The sequence below is a fragment of the Tamandua tetradactyla genome, chromosome 1 (assembly GCF_023851605.1).
Source record: "Tamandua tetradactyla isolate mTamTet1 chromosome 1, mTamTet1.pri, whole genome shotgun sequence".
NCBI classification, from domain to species: Eukaryota; Metazoa; Chordata; class Mammalia; order Pilosa; family Myrmecophagidae; genus Tamandua; species Tamandua tetradactyla.
In genome coordinates, this window is record NC_135327.1 from 199,285,767 (window position 1) to 199,302,054 (window position 16,288).

The following is a 16,288-nucleotide window of genomic DNA, read 5'->3' on the forward strand; positions in this document are numbered from 1 at the left end:
TTTATTATAAATCATTTTAGCAGATTAATAGATAATAAGTAGGTAGTTAATCTAATGAGTTTGTGTTACAGGTAAATGGCTTTTCTTACTGGGGTGATCTGTATCATTTAAGAAGGGCCTAGGGTTACAGAAGTGCTTTTTCAATTACTTATTGAGTCATAATATCTATTTATTTAGAATTGTAATGATAAAATAATAGGAGTCTGCCAGTTATTTTTGAAATTACTTTTTAAACAAGAATCTACCCTCAACAGGGTAGAACCAAAACAGTTTCTTCCCAGAATAAAGCATATATACACTATAGAGGTGGGTGTTTGATCTGAGTAGACAAGAAGATATCAACATGTAAATGATTAAACTGTACAGAAACGCCAAAATACAGCCTGCATAGCTCTTGGGTTGTGAGTCTGAGGACCAACCATCTAGGTTCTAGGATTAGTTTCTTGAACTTGGGCAAGTTGCTTAATGCCCTTAACATCCCAAATGTAAAATGAGTGGCTCCTCTCAGCCCTGCAGTTCAATCTGAACACATGGAAGACTGACTACTCTGCTCTAAATGTACCATCTATTTGACTACCAAAGAAGAGGACATTGTGTCTGAAAGTCTGATTAAATGTTTTGGGTGCTACACTATTAGTTGTTAGAGGACATTTACAATGACTTTTTGAAACCATACTCGGATCTGGTTCCAGACTCTTCAAAACTCATTTTCAGTGATATCAGGTATACGGTCTCAAAGTCATTTATCATATGTAGATATTTGTAGATATGTTATGTTTTCTCATAAAGGACTCAAATTTATTTTAGTCATTAACATCTCCAAATAATCTGAAAATGTGTTGCTATGAGATCTCAAAGCTTCAAACGAACCTTTCACTAAGCGGTGGTTAGAAGGGAGTCTTTAAGGGGTCTGTGGCATCTTCTGAGAGAAGATATTCTTTCAGATGCGTGATACACACGAGTACGCAAAATCAACTAACTCAAGAGCCCAAGTCTATACCCCCCCCACCCCCCCCCCACCCCCGCTTTGCCCTTGTTCCTGGGAAGCAGCACTCGATCAACATAAAAAGAGGCCAGGATTTTCACTCAACAATGGAGTCCAGATAAGGAAGCAAATTCTAAATAATCTAAGGAATTCTTAATTATTTAGGAAAGGGAACTTTAAATGGGCAATGTAATCATTTTGTTGTCTCAACTCTGAATTATTCATTCTCTCTTTCATGTTGGTTTTATGCTAATAACTCCAGGATATTATTAATAATAAATTTTAGAAAATCAGAGATAAATTGGAAAACAGTTTCAAAGAAAGCATTTAAAAGCTTCTGAGTGAAGGACTGGCTAAGCAACATCAGATTCAAATAGCCAAAGTCAAAGCCTTGCTTGGCCTCTTCTAGTCTATGTTCCTTAGCTCCCTCCGCCAGTTCTCACTCAAGAGTTGTAGGCTAAGCTAAGCTCTCCCTGTCCGTCTGTCCACTGTCAGTCTGTCCACTGAAAACCACCACATCATTTAAGGCTGCAGGATTGTGAAAATGTGTACAAAATTTCAAGTAGACGTATCTCTATTTGAAATAAAACTTTGTGATGTCACTGATTTGTTCTCATTAATATCAGTGATAGTCTTCCCATGAGTTTTGGTAGCTTCTATGTATTTATGTTTTACCGATAGCAAGTGGGATTAAAAGGGAGGTCATTCAAACAAGCCTACAATACTTCCACTTGCAGTAGTTGAGAACAGAAAAATTTTGGAATCACTGTTTTAATGGCTTTCCTGTTAAGACTGTATGTACACAAATGCCAAAAGTCTATTTGTTACCACCAGAAAAATCTGTAAATCCAGTTATTGGATGCTGTATGAAGGCATTTGATTCCACGTATTTGAAACAGATGCCTTATGTACTCTGGAAAGGTGGTCCAAGATTACAAGAAGAGACAAAATATTTTGTTTTAGGTACTTTCTATTGCTGATTTCAAATGCTATGAAACAGCCCATAATTGAACATTCAAAAACAGCTGCAATCCTGAAAGGTAGTGTGATAGAGTAGAGTGTGCAAGAAATGCTAGTTTAATCCCATATCTCACACTGTCCTGCCCAAGGTGATTACCTCCCTAAGTCTCGGTTTTCTCACCTAGAAAATTAGGTAGGACGTAGATCAAATCAGTATGATTCTCTCTCCAGCTCCTAAAAAGCTTCTTTAAAAAAAAAAAAAAAAAATGAAAATGCCCAACCACACCCTAGTCAAAATCACTATGGGTGGGGCATAGGATATCAATATTTTTTAAAAGCTCCCTGTCATTCTAATGGACAGCTAGAATTGAGAACAATTATATCATCTGAAGGTCTCTCCTGGCTCCAGCATTCTAAATACTACAATTGTAATGGGTATTTCTCAAGGCAAAAGCCCTATAAAGCTTATATTGTGCTTGTGATGGTTCTTACCTCAAGAGATGAATGGAAACTGGTAGAGCAAAAGGCTCAAAGGACTTTCATGACGAACGCTTGAATATCCTTGGTATAGACAAATCATCCAGTCGCTGTCTGCATTTGCAATTCTCTAATAGGGTATTTTTGATCCTAAGACTAGTAAACTCTGTTTTCAAGGCAATGAAACAAATGAAAATATTTCCCCTTAAATATAAGCTTTTCTTGTTGTTGCTGGGTCTGGTCAGGTGTTAGGCATACAAAGGTTAATAAGACATGAAACACAGCCCTTGTCTTCAATTAATTTACAATCGAGTGGAAGTGAAAGACAAATGGATAATGATCGCATGTAAGTTGGATGTTGTTTGGCTATGTAATTTCCAGTCTCCAAAACTTGGTAAGTGCACTCAAAACCAGAAGGAAGACCCCCACCACCTCATCTTTTGCCAAAATGAAGGTAGTAGAGAGAGTTTATGCTCTGAAATACTCCATTTATAGATGAACATGTTTTTCATATGTCTTTGAGACAGAAAGTTTTCTAATAAGCCTATGTACTCCCACACCTACGTACAGAAATGTTTGCACAGTGCAAAGTGTTTATATTAATGTTCAACAAACATTTATGCATATCAGTGTGCAATCCTACATTTAGGCATTTAATAAAAGTACAAAATACAGTAGGATATTATATATCAGGATACAAAGGTGAGAACCAATTTAAAGTACTTCTTAACCATTGAGTCCTTTTCCAAACTCTTCCAAAGGTCTAAGCAGCTGGAAGCAGCTCTTTTATCAATAATGTTCAGTCTCCCCGGTCTAGTTTGCCACAGTATTAAACCCTAAATCAAGACTTCTGCAGGTCATGGAGAAGTGATCGTCTTGGGTTCTAGTTACAATTTCACTTCTCAGCATCTTGGTGAAATAGGGCAAGTCACTTCCTCTGTGTGAACCTTTGTCTCTTATCCCTAACATGATATCGTTGGGCTAGATTGTAGTTTACAGTTTGCTGTTATTCTACCCAAACCATTTTCTTCCATTTGTTAAGAGATAGGAAAAGCTAAAGTTCTGAACCTAAGGAGGAAGCAGGATAGGATAGCTGGTCCTTCTCCACCAAGGCACTAACCAACCCACGAACCCACCAGACGCAATTCAATAGAAAAAGAATTCATATTGGGAAATGAACTTGAATTTGGATTATTCCACATACTAGTGGTATGATCTTAGGGTCCAGTTTATCCATATATAAGATTTCTTTATATGTAATAGGAAGCTGGTGATATTATCACATAGTGTTTTTTTTTTGGTGAAGATTAAATCTGATAGTGTCTACAATGTTCCTATTAAAATCCCCAGCAAACAGTGGTTCACAAATTAATGGTGGCCAAGATGACTGCTTGCTGGCTGAGGTGGCTGAGTGTTCCCCTCAGCAGGGTGGCAGCTCCCCCAACTCTACTGAGTAGCTCTGTGTGAAAAGGAAGAGGTCTCCGCGTTTGCGGTGGTGCATTGTAAAGAAGGAAAACGCTACATCTTTGCATCCTGAGCTGGAGAAATGATGTCATTGCATTAGGTTCACATCAGCCAGTTCCCCTTCCATCCTCCCCCCATATTGCTCTAGGGTTAAGGCGAACTTGAGGCTGTCTGTGTATGTGAATCTCTTCCTACATATCTGGCTTTTATTTTAGTGTCTATCTTTCCACACATATCACATCAGCTGCTTTCAGCTCTCAGAGGAAAACAAGAAAAGAAAAAATAAAATTCAGACAATTGCGTTTTTCAAAACGCCTATGGTTCAAGTAACCAGTGGTATTTTGTAGTCAGTTGTTTGGTGTCAGAGAGAAGCAGCTTTTTATTTGGCCTTGAATACCGTCCCTTTGGAGAAAATTCATAGTTTCTTTTTAACCAACACTCAAAAATTATTAATTTGGCTCTTTATTCATGAACATTAAAAGCTGGAAGTTAATAAATATTTTATGATTCTAAAACTCAAATGCATATCTGATTGATATTGAGGGATGAAGAATTGAGAGCAGGTAAAAGGCCTCCTCTTTCCAGAATTTGCAAAATCAATATAAAGTAGCTTTTCGCTAACATACTAAACTGTGTAACTAACATTGGCCAGAGCAGGCAGTCTTTGATGAGAAAGTTGCTGCCTGGAAATTTTGCAGCTGTACCTGATAAATTAGATTGTGTCATCCTTCTCCCTAAGGTGAGGTCGCCTGGGATTCCCAGGCGAGAAAGATAGAGTTTATGGTAACTCTATTCGTTCATCCAGTAATGTCAAGACTTTCGAGAATTAGTAGCACTTCTTGCCAAAAGGTGAGGGGTTCCTGGGCTAGAACTTAATTTTGAAAATCAGATGTCAATCTTGGAGTGATAAACAGACAAGTCTTTCAGGCTTGTATACATTGCCAGTTAAAAAGTACATAGGTACCCTTTTGGTCATACTGTGTAATGTTTTTTCTGCAGATATGTTCAGGAACTCAGCTGCACTGTTGGTTTTCTTTAAAGATTTTTTTCCCACCCCCTAGTGAAGCAGAACAGATTCTTGGGGGTTGTCATCGATTAAATAGATGGGTGGAACTTTCTAATAGTCTAGAAGAACAGAACTAGGATAAATAGGGTCTATTTTTCCAAAGGTCTAAAAAGCACATGAATTCACCTTATATGCTGGCAAAAGCTGTTATTTCTTAAAGAAAAGAGATGCTTGAATAGGTTTTTCATGGGGAGGTCCTTCAAAGAACTTGTTTCCAGCCAACAAAATCTTTTAAAACTCTGCTCTGCTCATGCTCAAGTAGAACCTGAAAAGTTTCTATTATCAGGCATTTTAAAAAGAAAACATGCTAAATATTTTATAAAGGGAAAATTTATATGTGAGATATAAACTCTCACATGATTTGCTTGATAGCTAATAATCAAAGAGCAACTGATATTGATTGCAATGAACATATTTGTGAATCAGAGGTCTGTTTATATTTCATTATTAAAGGAGTCGTTTCCGAGATTGATATTCTATGCTTTGATTGTTAATGCCATATGCTGTAAATATTGTCTGAGCCAAGTCATTGATTGGAAACGTGTGTGTAGTGAGATTTAAAAAATATTAAAATTTAAACAAATTGAGGGAGAAAAACTAACAATTATCCTTGAAAATGAATATTGTTAAGAATATTCCTTTTGTAGGCACATAGACCTATTTAATGTAACTTGGGCAGTTCTTTAATCACCTTTCTCAGTTGCCTTATCTGTAAAATAGTGATAAGATTTCTGACATTTTGTGAGAAGATGAGAACACACATATAACATGCAAGCCTGACAGTTCTTCACAAATGTTATTTTTTTCCTTCTGAGGGCACTTGCCAATATTTAGTCTTTATCTACAGCATGTAGATTAAGGGGTGAATGTTTGGTGAATATCTGTTGAATGGAGAAATGATGCATGAAATTTACATCCAATCAATGACTACATTAAAACTTTTTCATTAAAATTTGTGATTGAATACTGAATCATTTCTAGAATTCATCAAGTCTATTTTTAACCTGTTGTCATGTGCTTCAGCCTCATTGATGATATTAACATTATGACATTATATGAAAATATCAGAAAGGATCACTTTCTGCTGTTGTTTTTTGTTCTTATCTGGCCTTTTTGGGGAATATAAACATTAGGCAGTTCTGGCTCTTAGTCATTATGTAAGAGATTACACATATATTGTCTGTTATTCATCTTTGAATTTAAGAGTATCTTTTGATTTAGGAATATTTTTACTCTATAGCTATTGATAAGGAAAATAAGTCGGAAGGAGAAAATGAGAAAAAACAATTAACCTAAGGCCTTTTAGTGGACGGATGTTGGTGGATTTCTCTTTCTTAATGCTTGAGAATCTTTTCTGTGTTATCAACTGCAGGAATACTGAGAATGAGGTAAAGACATTTAAAGGAATCCTTTGTATCAGGATGTCCTATCTTTGCAAATATTTGAAAGATAAAAGAAAGTCTCCAGCTGAGCAAGCCATTGGCAATGAATTTATTTTTACCATTGAATTTCCATTTTTTTCCACTTGTAGAACTTGGTGGTTGCACCCTCGATTCTTTATGAAAATATAGATTCCTTACTTGGTGAATCTAACCTACAAATAACAAACTTCTCCCACTTCCCCAATCCCCCAAATTTGATCCCCTCAACAGTTAGCTAATATTTAATTAATCAGATAAACTTTTCAATTTGTCATTGTAAGGGCGCTGCAAGAGCAACTATAATAGGGACTAACTAAGAACATTCCCATTGAACTCACAGTGGTAAGGAGAGATTAACATATGAAACAGTGTAAGAAGTGCCTCTTAGAGATGTGAGGAAAATACTATGGAGATACCCAAAAGGGGCAATCAATTTTGCAGGGAGTTTGAGAAATGCCGCAAAGAGAAAATCTTCCAATTAGATGTTAAAATTAAGAGAAAAAATCTCCATATAATCCAAATGGATTCCAAGCAGAGAAAACAGTGAGATCCAAGGCTTGGGGTTAGGAATTGCATCCAGTCTGCGGAAACAAGAGGTATTCCATTCCAGCTAATGGATTAGGTAATTGTGCTGAAAGCTTGGGAAGTGGCAGTTTGAAGCTGATTGTAAGTGAAACTAGAGACAAACTGATGCCAGGTAAAGAATACATTTCATAAGGTGGAGAGATATGATGAAGTTGAGAGCTATTGACTTGAGGCACATAAATTATTTCAAATAATGAACACAGAAATTAATGCAATTTCTGTTCAAGTGGTACAGTGAAACACTTAGAAAATTTTTTTTCTTATATACGCATATATTTAGGTAAGCAAATCTGAGGTTCATAGATATCTTTACCTTTTGTTGCCATGGAAGAGCCAACAAACTATGCATATTGGTTGCAAAAATCCTGTTCATGACCATTTACATACAAATTTCAGTACCAGATTGAAAATACTGGAATGATTTTGTTATAAATAAAAAGTACAGGGAACTGTAACCCCAGTAGATCCCTTACCTTGATAAGATTTGAGTAATTTTTTTCTCTCTCAAAGTTTCATTATGAAACTTAGAAATCCATCCTATATAGAGGTGCTATAACTGCTAGTATAGTTTGAAAAATCAATATATCATTTTCTTCTGAAAAGGGCAGTTCATATATGTGGGTAGATATGTGGCTAGGAGGCAGATAAATGAAGATACCAATAGGATACAACCACCAGAGTGTTGAAATGGAAGGGAATTATAAAAACCAAGATTAAAGGGTTATGAACTGGGTGGGCCATGGTGGCTCAGCAGGCAGAGTTCTTGCCTGCCATGCCAGAGACCCGGGTTCAATTCCCAGTGCCTGACCATGCAAAAGAAAAAAGGGGGGGGGGGGGTGGGTTATGAATCACAGGAATATAATTATTATTATTTTTTGAATTTTATTGAATTACCATGGCATGCAATAAATAGCACATCTTTAAAGTATACAGTTTAATAAGTTTTGACATATCTATTTATCCATTAAACTGATTCCACAATCAAGAGAGTGAATATTTTCCACCCCACCCCACCACCACCCCGCAAAGTTTCCTTTATCCCCTCTGTAGACCCTCACACCTGATCCCTCCCAGGCAACCAGTGATCTGATTTCTGTCACTGTACATTAGCTCATAGTTCCTAGAAGGTTACATTAATGGAATTACATAGCCTATGCTCTTTTTTTGTCAGGCTTCTCTTTTTGTTTCTTTTTTTTTGACCATTAAAAATAGTTGTATGGTGATATATCATTACGGTTTTGTTTGCATTTCCCTGATGAGGAATGTTCCTGAAAATCTTTTTCGTGGGCTTATTTGTCATCTGAAGATCTTCTTTGTATTCTATTCAAATATTTTTATATTGATTTTGTTGCTTGTTTTGTTTTGTTTCCTTACTATTGAATTTTGAGACTTCTTTATGTAGCCTGGATACAAGTTCTTTAATATATATGATTTAATAGATATGATTTGCAAATATTTTCTCCCAGTCTATAGCTTTTCTTTTCACTCTCTTAACAGAGCTTTCTGAAAATTTAAAGTTCTTCAGTTTGATGAAGTCCAATCTACCAATTGGTTCTCTTATAGATCATGCTTTCAGTGCTCAAACTAAGAAATCTTTACCTAACACGGGTTGCAAAGGTTTTCTTCTATATTTTCTTCTGGAATTTTCAATTTTAGGTTTTACATTTAGGTCTTGACCTATTTTGAGATAATTTTTGTATGTAGTGTAAAGTATGGGTTGAAATCCCTCCCCTCCCCCATATGGATATCCAATTGTTTCAACACCATTTGTTGAAAAAACTATTCTTCACGAAATTGCCTTTGCAACTTTGTTAAAAATAAGTTGTCCATATATACGTTGGTTTATTACTGGATGCTATTCTGTTCCACTGAACATCTATTTGTCTATTTTCATGTCAAGAACACTGTCTTTGTTACTGTACTGTGTAAGTCTTGAAATCAGGTAGGATTAGTCCTCCAACTTTGTTCTCAGCTTTCAAAGTTCTTTATGCTATTATAGCTTCTTCCATCTGAATTTTAGAATCAGCTTCTCACTTTCTACCAAAAAGCCTGCTGGAATTTTGTTTGGATGTTTTAATGAAATGAGAATGTCATGGGATATACTTTGTATTGCTGGAGCTTTTCAATTCTTGGTCTCTTGAGCTTAATCAGTCTAAAACATGGAAACAAAGCCTAACCCTACCCAAAGATAAGCAAGAAAGCACTGGACTGGGAGTCAGGGAAATTACTCTAGTTTAAATCTTGCCTAATTTTGAGCAATGAAGGCCTTTACTGCGCTTCTCTGGTTCAGTTTCTAATGGGTGCAGGCATTTAAAATAATGGAAGAAAAATTATTTCAATTTAAATGGACAAATACATGACATATCAGAAAGTAATATAGCAGTTGTTGTGTTTCGGTTCCACCCTATTCACATATAAGCATAACTTGCATGTTTTTTTTAATTAGCCCAACTTATGTCTTCTTATATCATTATTTTGAATGACATGGCTAGAGATAATAGAGAATATCTTTTTATTGTTTAAAACATGTACTACTTATGCAATACTAATGCTAATAATATTATAATATTAATAATCACTGTGGCTATAATGATAGAACAAATAATATAAATCATTTCCAAAGTTCCACTTCCAACGTACATTAGAGCAGACAAATTACAAATGTAGCCAAACTAGAGGAAAGGTGAAACTGAAATTAGTTAACAAAATGTTAGGTAAACAGTCTTAGAATACTAGCTGGGACAATTTCTATGGCATTAACTGTTTTACTCTTCACATTTTGAACTTAATGCTAAGTTGCATTACTTTGGAAAGGTTGCATAAAAAACTATTACTAAATGTGCAGGAAGTTGCACTAGATACCAGAGTAGGAGTGACCATGTGACCTTCCCCCAGGCACAAGACGATTATAACTGACATGGTTGCCATACCTCTAATCACCACAGTTCATTGTCCACATTGTTGCCAGGTGAAATTTCTAACTATAAACTCTAATATGTCACTCCTTTTATATTCATTACAGACCTCCAATAGTTCCCACCTTGTCAGAATTTTAGAGGATGCCAACATACCTTTGAAATTCTGACCATTTTCCTACAGGCGTCTGCTCCAGTCACACTTTTTATCATTCTCTATAGATGCCATGTTCTTTCAAGTTTAGTAAAAGTGGACCTGTTGTTCTTTTTTCCTGGTGTGACTTCTCTCCTTTCTCTGTTTGGCAAAACCTACTCACTTCTCAAGATCCTCTGTGAAAACTTAAGTATTTCTCGTGGTCCCTCCTTACTTCATGCCACACGATCAGTTCACATCTCTTAATACCATATTCATCCCCTCAGATTAAATCATCTGGTCTCCCTAGCAATGAGGCCCATTCATTTTTAGATCTGCTATAGTTGGTATAATAATCTGGCTTGGAAGAGGTACTCAAAAAAGATATTCATTTGATGAATGAGTAAATGAAGTTAGTGAATTTTTGTGTTATTCACACTCATCTAAATTTATGGAGTGTCTTTATTTCTCCACTGAATGTGGTTTTTTGAAGATGATTACCTTTCAGCTGTAGAGAATATTACCCTGCCTCCTTTCAAGGAGCACCTGGGCCCCATGGCCAAGAGCCAAGTCTCCCCAAAAGACTTTGACTTAGAATAATCTTAAAGCATTGCTTTCATTATACCTCAATCCTGCTCTGAAAGCTGTGCAATACCTTTGCTTTTTCATAATAGAAGCCAAACTCCTCAGGTAGGCTTTAAGAGTCCTCTAATATTTGCCCCTCACTTCCTTTTACAATTAATCGACTTTTTTGCATGGATTGCTTTCCTTCAACAAAATTCAGCTCTATCCCCTGGTTATCCTGTACACACCTACCTCCTTTGTCTTAGAAATTCCCTAAGACTCAAAAACAAACTCCCTTCTCCTCTTTAATCTCCAAGTTTCTGTGTTTTGGGGCTCTGTTTACATCTATTCATGAAGTCTCCATCTACTCGATGTATAACCTCTTCTACTGGCTTGTCATCTAACCAGATACTGCTTTACATTGTTGTCAAGTTCAATGGTATGATTAGATTATGTATGTTACTGTAACTTCCAATAGAGTCTAATAGGTACGCTGCAATAATATTTATTCATTGATATAATGATGGTGGTTAACCTGGGTATGAGAAAACAAGTTTATTGAAGGTGAAACACAATGTAATTGAGCTTATAACTATGGAGTGATGATTTATTTGGAGAAATAAAAGAATCCACAGAGAATAACCAGACCATAGTTTCCTTGTGGGTAGGAAGCTCTCATGAGTCTCTGTGAATGTCCTCAACCCTGCACCCCTCACCGCACACACCCAGCCCCACTTCAGTGTATTGAATACCTTAAAAAGTACAACTAAAACAATTAAAGAAAAGCCATCCATCCTCATCATTTATATTCAGATGAAACCCCTTGCCTCAAAATGCCTGATAATCAGAGGGTATTCCTGGTTTGTACACTTACAAGCAAGAGGTAGACCAGCTGGGGAGTAAAAATAAAGGCATATTCCCTGAAATTCACCTCCACTTTTGATAGCATAATACAGGGCAGTTATAGGTGGTACCCACTGACTCAATTTAGTCAGTTTTACTTATGGGGTACTATAATGAAGCCTGTTAGACATATCAATATTTCCATACCAAGATATCCATTTTTTTTCTGAATAAGAATCAATGGTAGTCAATCAATATGGATTATGTCACTGAGCAGTGAATTTAGAGTGCAATTCCTATGCAGTTTATATCCTAACTTAACTGAACCTGAATAATATCTACCATGAGGGACATGTCATTAGGATGCAAAAGGGCAGAGGACCTAGCCACAATGATGCTCATTGCAACAGGGTTGCCACACCCAGCAGAGAGCTGCCCTCCCCATAAGTTGCCTCTAGGAATCACTCTCTTTGATGACATTTTTGGAACTCTGGACAGGGAGTAAAACCATGTTGGGTTTTACAGATAAAGCCAGTCTGCTTGCAACTGAGGGCATGACTTATGGACCCCAGAGCTGTAGGTGTTCGGATTTATGACCATCCTACCACATGAAGCCCTTCTATAATGGTGCATCCTCTATGGGTACATATTGTATTATCTTCCTTTCTAAGTCCTTTCCTTTTCCTTGTATATAAATAAGGTTGTTTTGTGGTTTTATGTCACCTTTTGCTTGTTATCTCTTACTCATGATGAGGGTGGGAGAATGAACAAATTGGTCTTCAGTGCAATTTTCACTTATATTTTAAAATTACTCCAGGAGTCTAAGCATTATACAACTCTGATTAGATAACAAAGATAATCATACATCCAATGGTTTTCAGATCTCAACTAGAGCATGTAGTTATGCAAATGTAATAAGCATATGGACATAAGATTCTAAAGGCCTTTCCCTTTTCTTTGTTTCTTACTTGACCTTCAGTTTCTTTAATAACTGTTAAGCTCAGAAATGAGTCTTGGTATTAGATAGAGGGCCGGATGAGTAAAAGTTTGTAAAACTTGGCAACTTATTTTATTTTCCTGTTCTGAATCCACAGCTCCTTCCCCAGACTTTTCATGATGTAACCCTCTATGAATACAATCTCAATATGTTTACAACATCATTATGCTTCTCCCAAACCCTTTATTCATATATCTACTCACCTGACCATTGGTTTACAAAGGGATTTTCACAAAAACCGGGACTCGATTGAAGGTACAGCTGGAACTTTTCTGAAGCCGTTTAGTGCCCTCTGCCCACATGAGTCGAGACCTCACCTTCCTTGTCCCTCTTCTCTTCCCTCCCTGTTGGCCAGAAGGAAAGACACCTCAAGAGATGTTAACCCCCTCCAATACGAGCCAGGGTTGCTAGAAAAAGCACAACTCATGGATTCCGATGAAAAGATGTTCTACTCATGTAGAAAAGAGACACAGAGGTCATCTTCACTAGTGGACACTGGCTCCTTATAGTCAGCAGGTCTCACTCTATGGCCAACACAGGGATGTGTTCTACTGATAGCACCTCTGTGTCATGAAGTGTGCTGCTGCAGTGGAGAAACCCACTCCCTCCCCACCAGGAACAGACAGCCCACCAGGTATGAACTGGATGTTATAAAACAATGCCCATTGGAGTCATACTGTCTCCAATCAATGTTTACATGTGCTTAGGACAATGACGGAAGGAATGTACTAGCAGTCCCATTATCTTCCATGGGTTTGTGTTTTATCCTGCCAGACTGACGTGCCTAGTTTGTGGATCCCAGGGAAAGGCGAGAGGCTGTGCTAGGACAAATGCTATTATACATCCCCACTCCCACCACCCCAAATTTGGAATTTTCAACAGTTTCAAATTTTAAGAAACCTTATAGAAGGCTTTCTGGTTATTTGTAGACTTTTCAACCCCCCCCCCCCCAAACTGTATCAAGTTTAGAGCAAGTATATTACTTAGATATCTGTGTAAATACTTATGTTTCCATTTTGTCCTTTTTCAGTAGGTGCTACAAATTAAATAGAATTGAATATCAAGGTGATTCCATTAGGTTTTTTTCTTCTACACTATCTCACTTGATTCCCACTGTACCGCATTAACTATATAGGACTCATTTTTTTAGATGAACAATTGATTACCTTGAGGAACTTTTGGCAAAGTTAATTGGTAGCTGAGTTAGAATTAGATTTCATTCATTTATCCATCCATTAAATATTTATGAAGAACTTATTTATGAACCTAGTGTTGTGTTAGCACTAAAAAAAATAATAAATAAAACTGACAGAGTCTCTGCCCTCCGGCAGCAGCCTTTTTTTTGGAGAAGCACTCTGGATTCTTAACGCAGAGCCCCTCTCTGTAATACCTGGTCATCTGTGGGATAGCAGATTTAGAGCAACGTCCTCTCCCTTGGCTGCTCAAGGGTCTCAGCAGGGAGCTTTTAGGCTTATCAATTAAAAAAACTGGCAAAAGTCAAAACAAATGATTTATAGGTCACAATCCTCCCCCCACCCCACCTCCACCCCAGCCAATTCTCATTAAAATGTTCTAGAGTGTGGCCTGAGCCCTGGGGTTTTTTTTTAAGGCCCCCAGTGATTCTAATGTACAGCCAAAGTCCAGAAGCTCTTGGATAGGGATTTGAAGACAACTGAGTTCTTAATAACCACTTGAACCATTGAGGGAAAACTCTGATAGACCTTTGCTAATACAAGTGTGAAGGTCCATACCCAAAATGGTAAAGCCCATTCTTGGGGCATTTGTTACTTAGAAAATTTCAAAATCAGTGAGACCTAGTGATTTCTATTTCATGTGAGAATGCTTAAGAGTGACTCATTAACTCTTCTGAAGTTGTTCGAATTATGTAGTTCTCCTGAGTTTTTCTTTGACAGGATAGTAGATGATAAATAAAAGATAGGCCAGTAACTATTTTAGCATATGAGAAATAAAAGGTTACAAAGTGTGAAACACTTGTAATATGACACCTTGACACCAGTTGTAAAGCTTTGCATTAATTGAACAAATGCTATAGAAGGAAGCAAAACTTCCTGATTTCCTTGGTATAAATTATATGCAACAATCTTATTAGAATTACCTTCCTATTAAAAAATAATGAAAATAATAAATTGTAACCTTCCCTTCCCCCCAAAAATGGCATACCTTTGATTTAACAAAGAAAGTCGAGAGTATCGTCTAATATCCCCAGCTGGATCCTCTGGTATGGTCAAATTTCTTAGACAGTGGTATAAAAAAACTTGAATTATGGTTGCAGTTGGTGTGGATAGTGAAGGCAGTAGCTTGTGAGGGGTGAAGAAAGATTCTTCTTAAAAATTGGATTCTTTCAGGCAATAAGAAGATTGTGGAATGAATGCTAGTCAATGCTTAAAGCATCTCAGTTAGGCTCTCATTCACATTTAGATGACAGATTCTGAAAAATCCTTCAGATTCCTTTCAGGGATGCTCAAAAATAAGAAAGCATTGGGACAGGAGGTCATGGTTGGGGAATAGTGAGGGTCAATCTATGCAACAATAATTAATCATTTCTGTCCTCTCTAGACTATGTGTAAGTTATGCCTAGAAGTGGATCAATTGCTAGTGGTGACTCCAGGAATAGTAATTAGTAAATCCATGTGTCATGGTTCTATTGAAAAGGGTGAGTATAATGTAGATTAGTGGAGTAGCAAACAATTGAAAAGAGATTTAAAAGTCAGAAAAATCTAAACTCATGTCCCAGTAGCATCACTTAACTTCGAGATCTTAATCTAGTTACTTGAACTTTCTGGGTCTGTTTTTGTTGTTGTTGTTGCTAAATAGTTATAATAATACATCATAGAGTTGCTAGAGATCAGATAAGGTAATGCATATCAAAAAACTTGGTCAATACCAGCTTTGGTTAAATTTGTACTTTATTCCTTAACTTTAGTTAGTACACCCTGAAAGTAAAGACTAGGACTAGTTTTCAAGAAATGAGTTTTGGGAGTTTTAAATAAGTCAATGATTTAATGGAGTTTGGAAATTACAAAACACTGTATAAAATGTTTAGTTCTTACATTCCTCAAAAGTTCATTGAGAAGGTAAATTAGAATACAGGGGTAAGGAGGACATTGTCTGTATTTTAGAACTTGACCTACTCTATGAGAGCAGGAAAAGAGGTTTATTTTGTCCAAAACCTAAATTTTCTGTTGCATATAATCTAACTCAACTTCTCTGGAAAGATCATTTAAACAACCCAAATACATGGTGCCTAGAATGAGAATGAGGGCTTGTAATTCTGTATAGCTTAATGTAATGTCCAGATACATCCCAGCATATGGTGACAGATACTTTAAAAGTATTGGCAAAGTCCCTTGAGGGATGAGAGAGAAAATATGGAATTATTAAACTTCACCACCATGGAAATCCCTGATACCGTCTAAAGCATTAGGGCCTCTGAGTCAGTAGGTCAATCCCTTGATCTTGAGGCTTGCTCTTGTGAAGCTTATTTCTGTAGAAGCTAAGCCTACCTAGAGTGACTTCCAAAAGACCTCTTTTGTTACTCAGATGTGGCCTTTCTCTAAGTCCAACTCTGCAAGTAAAATCATTACCATGTCCCCTACATGGAACATGATATCCAGGGGTAAAAGTCTCCCTGGCAACGTGGGACATGACTCCCAGGGATGAACATGGTCCTGGTAGCGTGGATTGACAATGCCTTCCTAACCAAAAGTGGGAAAAGATTTGTAACAAATAAGGTATCAGTGGCTAAGAGAGTTCAAATAGAGTCTGGAGGCTACTCTTATGCAAGATTCAGTTAGATGCTGCTATTTACCATAGTTTGCTAAACCCCAACAAAAACCATTCCTGCCTACCCTAAAAAA

The 16,288-nt window shown here is 36.9% G+C and overlaps 1 protein-coding gene and 1 long non-coding RNA gene across 2 annotated transcripts in view; one reads left to right on the plus strand and one right to left on the minus strand.

The window, feature by feature from the left end:
• Positions 1 to 16,288, plus strand: part of DPP6 (dipeptidyl peptidase like 6) — a 919,284-nt gene that overhangs the window by 156,936 nt on the left and 746,060 nt on the right. The window lies entirely within an intron of this gene.
• Positions 1 to 16,288, minus strand: part of LOC143674771 (uncharacterized) — a 154,856-nt gene that overhangs the window by 134,509 nt on the left and 4,059 nt on the right. The window contains exon 2 of the long non-coding RNA XR_013171210.1: positions 12,614 to 12,754. This is a non-coding gene — a long non-coding RNA (uncharacterized LOC143674771). The remainder of the gene's footprint in view (positions 1 to 12,613; positions 12,755 to 16,288) is intronic.